Source organism: Eubalaena glacialis, chromosome 2 (assembly GCF_028564815.1).
Source record: "Eubalaena glacialis isolate mEubGla1 chromosome 2, mEubGla1.1.hap2.+ XY, whole genome shotgun sequence".
NCBI classification, from domain to species: Eukaryota; Metazoa; Chordata; class Mammalia; order Artiodactyla; family Balaenidae; genus Eubalaena; species Eubalaena glacialis.
The window spans coordinates 169,182,658-169,189,414 of NC_083717.1; the positions used below are offsets into that span (position 1 = coordinate 169,182,658).

At 37.8% G+C, this 6,757-nt stretch overlaps 1 pseudogene; it reads right to left on the reverse strand.

The window, feature by feature from the left end:
* Positions 1 to 982: 982 nt before the first annotated feature.
* Positions 983 to 1,340, reverse strand: LOC133085613 (small ribosomal subunit protein uS10-like; annotated as a pseudogene).
* Positions 1,341 to 6,757: the final 5,417 nt, after the last annotated feature.

Below are 6,757 nucleotides of genomic sequence, written 5' to 3' on the forward strand. Positions count from 1 at the left end.
CCTAAAAATAGCAGCGCTGGTTTCCCACGTTTAGAGATGGGTCCTCTGTGATTCGTCTTGGCTGGTTTGTGCAAGTTTGCTTATTTATTGAGAGTTAGAGAAAAGGACCAAATCATTCACCTGCAGGTGGAAATCTGCAAGCCCTTCTGCAATGAGCAACTAGACAGGGCAGCTGCACAAGAGGCTCCTGAAACCCAGAGGCCTGGGGCTTGCTGGGGGGAGGCAGCCAGGCCTAGGAGCCCCCCTTCAGCTGCTTCCTGCCTTTATGGCACAGTTGATGGTGGGCAGAACCTCACTCCAGTCACGGGAGACTTCTGTGGAAGAGGCATGTATATACACACAAGTGCCCATAGATCTGTACGAATGTGTATCTCTCTGAGGGAGTTAATGAGCTACTGTGCATAAATCACCTAGCCCAGCACCAGGCACCCACAGTAGGTGCTTAATAAATGTTAACTAAGGAGTCAATTAGGTGGGAGTGAAATCAGGGCAGGAGGAGGCAGGGAGCGAGAGATATAATATAAAACAGCCATAGTGTTTTTGAAGACAAGGGATGGATTTTTGGAGTCAGGAAGCCGTAGGTTCAGATCCTAACTCTGCTAACACTGTAACCTCAGGCAAGTCACTTCACCTCTCAGAATCACAGTTCTCATCTATAAATTTTTTAAAACGGGGATAATAATACCTATCTCATAAGATTGTTGGGATTATTAAGTGAAATTATATAGAGAGAGTACCTGTACAAGGCTGAGTTCAGTAAATTAGAGCTATTTTTCTTTTTATTATCATTTGTTATGAATAGCATCAACAATGAGGACCCTCAGATCATTAACAGTTAGAATATTACTTTAAAAAAGAACTCAAATTAAAAATGCCAATATTCCCCAAATCGATCTATAGATTTAATGAAATCCCAATCAAAATACCAGTAGGCTTTTTTTTTTTTTTAACAACTGATTATCAATTTATTAAAAACGTTGATTTAAGCATCTGCAATGGTGACTTCAACCTCAATTCCTGGCTCAGTACTGATGGAAGTGATATGCTTGACAATCTCAGAAGGACTGTGCAGGTCCATGAGTCGCTTGTGGATCCTCATCTGGAAACGATCCCAAGTCTTAGAACCTTCACCACAAGGAGTTTTCGTTGTAGTTATTCTGAGTCTTGGTAGGCGTCGGAACCGGTCCTTTCATTTTGAGATTCTTTTCCTTCGCGCCTCTGATCAGGTCAGCACATACCTTCTCCAAAGACTGCACACTGCGGCCGGTGAGGGTGTTTCTAAAGCCGTGAATCACCACCTCGGGCTCCACGGGAGTCTTTCTGGTATCTTTAAAAGCCATAGCTGCGGCGCGGCTTCCTGACCGACTTGTTCCTCGGCCAGAGCGAACAGCGGTGAGGAGGCAGGAGCAGGAGCGGGTGGCCCGAGGCTCCGCTGCAGCGACCGCGTCTTCCTCCAAGAGCCAGTAGCCTTTTTAAAAATAGAAATTGACACACATATTCTAAAATTTATATGGAAATGCAAAGGCCTCATAATAAACCACATTTTTAAAAAGAAAAAAGTTGGAAGAGCTATACTACCAGATTTTAAGACTTAAAAGCTACAGCTGTAAAGTATTGGCATAAGGATAGGCGTATTGATGAATGAAACAGAATGGAGAGTTCAAATGTAGACCCATAGATATTTTTAGTTGCTTTTCTACATAGGTGCCAAGGTTTTCAATGTGGAAAGGATAATATTTTCAACAGATGGTGCTGGAATGGCTGGATATCCATTTGGAAAAAACAAAACAAAACAAAAACCTCACTTCTTCTTACCTCACACCACATACAGAAATTAATTCAAAATGGACTATAGATTTGTGATGGCTAATTTTACGTGTCAACTTGGCTGAGCCATGGGATGCCCAGATATTTGGTCAACCAGTATTCTGCATGTTTCTATGAGGATGTTTTGGATGCGATTAACATTTAAATCAACAGATTGAGTGAAGTAGATTACCCTCCCTAATGTTGGTGGGCCTCATCCAATCAGTTGAAGGCCTGGATAGAACAAAAAAGCTGACTCTCTCTTGAGTGAGAAAGGATTCCTCCTGCTTTCCTGCCTTTGAGCTGGGACAATGACTTCTTCCTGCCTTCGGACTTGAAATGAAACATCGGTTCTTCCTGGGTCTCTAGCTTGCCAACTCTGCAGATCTTAGGACTTGTCAGTTTCCATAATCCCATGAGCCAATTCCTGGTAATAAATCTCTTTCCATAAACATATAGATATATCTCCTACATGTTCAGTTTCTCTGGAGAACCCTAATACAGACAGAAACTTTTGTTCATTGAAAGACACAGTGGTAGATTGAATATTGGCCTCCCCAAAATGTCCATGTCCTAATCTTGGAACCTGTGAATATGTTACCTTACATGGTAATAGAGACTTTACAGATGTGATTAAATTACGAATCTTGAGATAGGGGTATGTTCCTTGGCTATCCAGTGGGCCTAATATAATCACAAAGACCCTTTTAAGAGGCAGGCAGGAGGGTCAGAGACAGAGAGGAGATGTGATGATGAAAGCAGAGGTTGCAATGATGCAGGGCCACCAGCCAAATAGTGTATGCAGCCTCTAGAAACTAGAAAAGACAGGTAAATCAATTCTCCTCTTGAACCTCCAAGAAGAATGCTGCCCTGCCAACACCTTGATTTTAGCCATCAAAGGAGGTGAAATTGACCTCCAGAGCTAGAAAACAATAAATCTGTATGGGTTTTAGCCACTAAGTTTGTGATAACTAGTTACAGCATCAATAGGAAACTAATACAGACACCACTGAGAAAACACACACACACACGGGACTTGTACCAAGAATACATAAAGTCTTATAGTTCAATAATAAGACAACCCAATTTAAAAATCGGCAAAAGATTCAAACAGACAAAAGAAGACATACAAATGGCCAATAAGCACACAAAAAGATGCATAATATCACCAATTACCAGGAAAATACAAATTAAAACCACAGAATACTATCTCATGATCATTACAATGGCTAAAATTGAAAAGACTGCCAATGCCAAGTGCTAATGAGAAGGAGGACCAGTTGGAACTTGCATACATTTCTGGTGGGAATGCAAAATGTTCAACCACTTTGGAAAATTGTTTGCTGGTTTCTTATAAAGTTAAACATAGATTTACTACATAACTGAGAATTCAACTTTTAGATATTTACCCAAGATAAATGAAAACATATGTCCAAGCAAAGACTTGAACATGAATGCTCATAGCAGCTTTAATTTGTAAAAGTTAAAAATTAGAAACAACCCCAAATGTCCATCAACCAGTGAATAGATAAATTATGGTATATCAACAAAGGAATACTAACCTTCAATAGAAAGGACAAAACTACAGACACATTCAACAACATGGATGCATCTTGGAAACATTATGAGAAATAAATTTAGTCAGACACAGAGAAGTACGCTGTGATTCCATTTACATGAAATTCTAGGAAAGGCAAAATGAATCTAGAGTATCAGAAAGCAGATCAGTGGTTGTCTGGGACCAGGGGTGGGGCAGGCAAAGAAGCAGGAAAGAGCTTTTGAGGGATGATGGAAATATTCTATGTCTTGATTGTGATGGTGGTTAGAGGTCAGCAAACTTTCTTCTATCAAGGGTCAGATAATAAATATTTTAAGCTTTGAGGACCATATGGTCCCTGTTACAACTACTCAGTTTTATCACTGTAGCATGACAGCAGACATAAATAATATGTAAACAAATGAATGTGGCTGGATTTGGCTCAAGGGCCATAGTTTGCTGACCCCTGGTCTAGACTCTTCAAACTATATTCTTTAAATAGGTACATTTTATTATATGCCTCAATAACATCGATAAAAATAACACAAATCAAAAATATTATGTAGCTATTTTTGAAGTTAATGTTTTGGAAAGCTACATACAGAAAATGTACAAATCATGTGTATAGCTTGATGAATTTTAATTTTAGCCATTCTAGCAGGTGTGGAGTGATATCTCATTGCAATTAATTTATATTTCCTGGTCACAACTGATACTGAGCACCTTTGATAATGCTTATTGGCCATTTGGGTACTTTTGTGTGTGTGAAGTGCCCGTTTAAGTCATTTTAAAGTTCAGTTGTTGGGACTTCCCTGGTGGCTCAGTGGTTAAGAATCCACCTGCCAATGCAGGGAACACAGGTTCGTTCCCTGGTCCAGGAAGATTCCGCCGCGGAGCAACTAAGCCTGTGCGCCACAACTACTGAGCCTGCACTCTAGGGCTTGCGAGCCACAACTACTGAGCCCACGTGCTGCATCTACTGAAGCCCACGCGCCTAGAGCCTGTGCTCCGCAACAAGAGAAGCCACTACAATGAGAAGCCCACACACCGCAACGAAGAGTAGCGCTCACTTGCCCCAACTAGAGAAAGCCCGCACACAGCAACGAAGACCCAACGCAGCCAAAAATAAATAAAATTATAAAATAAAATAAAGTTGTTTACCTTTTACTGATTTGTATGAATTCTTTGTATAGTCTGGATACAGGTCTCTTTGTCAGATATGGGTATTGAAAATATATTCTTCTAATCTACAGTTGACTTTATGCTCTTCTTTTTATTGAAGTATAGTTGTTTTACAATGTATTAGTTTCAGGTGTACAGCAAACTGATTCAGTTGTGCATACATATATATACATATATATATTCTTTTTCAGATTCTTTTCCATTATAGGTTATTACAAGATACTGAATATAGTTCCCTGTGCTATACAGTAGGTCCTTGCTGTTTACCTATTTTATATACAGTAGTGTATATCTGTTAATCCCAAACTCCTAATTTATCCCTCCCCCCCACGCCCACCCTTGTTTCCCCTTTGGTAACCATAATTTTGTTTTCTATGTCTGTGAGTCTATTTCTGTTTTGTAAATAAGTTCATTTGTATCACTTTTTTAGATTCCACATATAAGTGATTTCATATGATATTTGTCTTTCTCCGTTTGACTTACTTTACTTTGTATGATAATCTCTTAATCCACCTATGCTGCTACAAATGGCATTATTTCATTCTTCTTATGACTGAATAATATTCCATGGTACATATATACCACATCTTCTTTATCCATTCATCTGTTGATAAACATTTAGGTTGCTTCCATGTCTTGGTTATTGTAAATAGTGCTGCTATAAATGTTGGGGTGCATGTATCTTTTCGAATTAGAGTTTTTGTCTTTTCCAGATACATGCCCAGGATGGATCATATGGTAACTCCATCTTTAGCTTTTTAAGAACCCTCCATACTGTTTTCCACAGTGGCTGCATCAATTTACATTCCCTACACCAACAGTGTAGGAGGGTTCCCTTTTCTCCACATCTTTTCCAGTATTTATTATTTGTAGACTTTTTGATGATGGCCATCCTGACCAGTGTGACACTTTATGCTCTCTTAATGGTGTCTTTTCTTGAACAGAGCTCTTAATTTTAATACAATCCAACTTATCAATATTTTCCTTTATGGTTAGTGCTTTCTACGACCTGTTTAAGACATCTTTACCTATTCCAAGGTTATAAAGATATTCCCCTGTTTTCTTGAAAGAGCTTTATTATTTTACCTTTCACATTTAGTTATTCAATCTGGAAATGGCTTCTGTGCATGGATATCCAAGTGACCCAGTCCCATATATTGAAAAGGCAACCGTTTTCTACTTCATCACAGTTACATCATTGTCATAAATCAAGTAACCCTTGTGTGAGTCTGTTTCTCTATTCTGTTCCATTGGTCTAGTTTCCTCTCTTTGTATCAATACCGTACTGTCTTTTCTTATAAGGTCATTATTTGGTTTTGATATTAGGGTAATGCTGGTCTCATAGAATGAGTTAGGATATATTGCCTTTTCTTCTATCTTCTGAAAGAGATTGTAGAGAATTGGTATAATTTTTTCCATAAATGTTAGGTAGAATTCACTGTAATTCACCTGGACCTGGTGCTTTATGTTTTAGAAAGTTATTAATTATTGATTAATTTTCTTTAGTAGTATAGGCCTATTCAGATTGCCTATTTCTTCTTGTGTGAGTTTTAGCAGATTGTGTCTCTCAAAGAATTGGTCCATTTCATCTAGGTTATCAAATTTGTGAGTATAGAGTTGTTTATAGTATTCCTTAATTAACCTTTTAATGTCCATTGGATCTGTAGTGATGTATTCTTTTTCATTTCTGATATTAGTAATTTGTGACCTCTTTCTTTTTTTCTTAGTTAGCTGGTTAGAGGCTTATTGATTTTACTGATCTTTTCAAAGAACCAGCTTTTGGTTTCATTGATTTTCTCTATCAATTTTCTGTTTTCAATTTCATTGATTTCTGCCCAAACTTTTATTATTTCTTTCCTTCTGCTACTTTGGACTTAATTTCTTATTCTATTCTAGTTTCCTAAGTTGGAAGCTTAGATAAATTTCCCCAATACTATAAATTTCCTAAGCACTGCTTTCACTGCATCCCACAAATTTTGATAAATTATGTATTCATTTTCATTTCATTCAAAATATTTTAAAATTTCTCTTGAGATTTCTTCTTTGACCCATGTGTTATTTAGAAGTGTGCATACTATCTTAATTAGTGGAACTTTGTAAAAATTCTTGGTGTCTTCTTATAAGTCCTCAAATTTTGTTTTCCTACTTCAACGTTGGGTTTTTTGTTTGTTTGTTTTGTTTTGTTTTGTTTTTTTACTTTGCATTTTCATATAAATTTTAGAATCAGCTTAT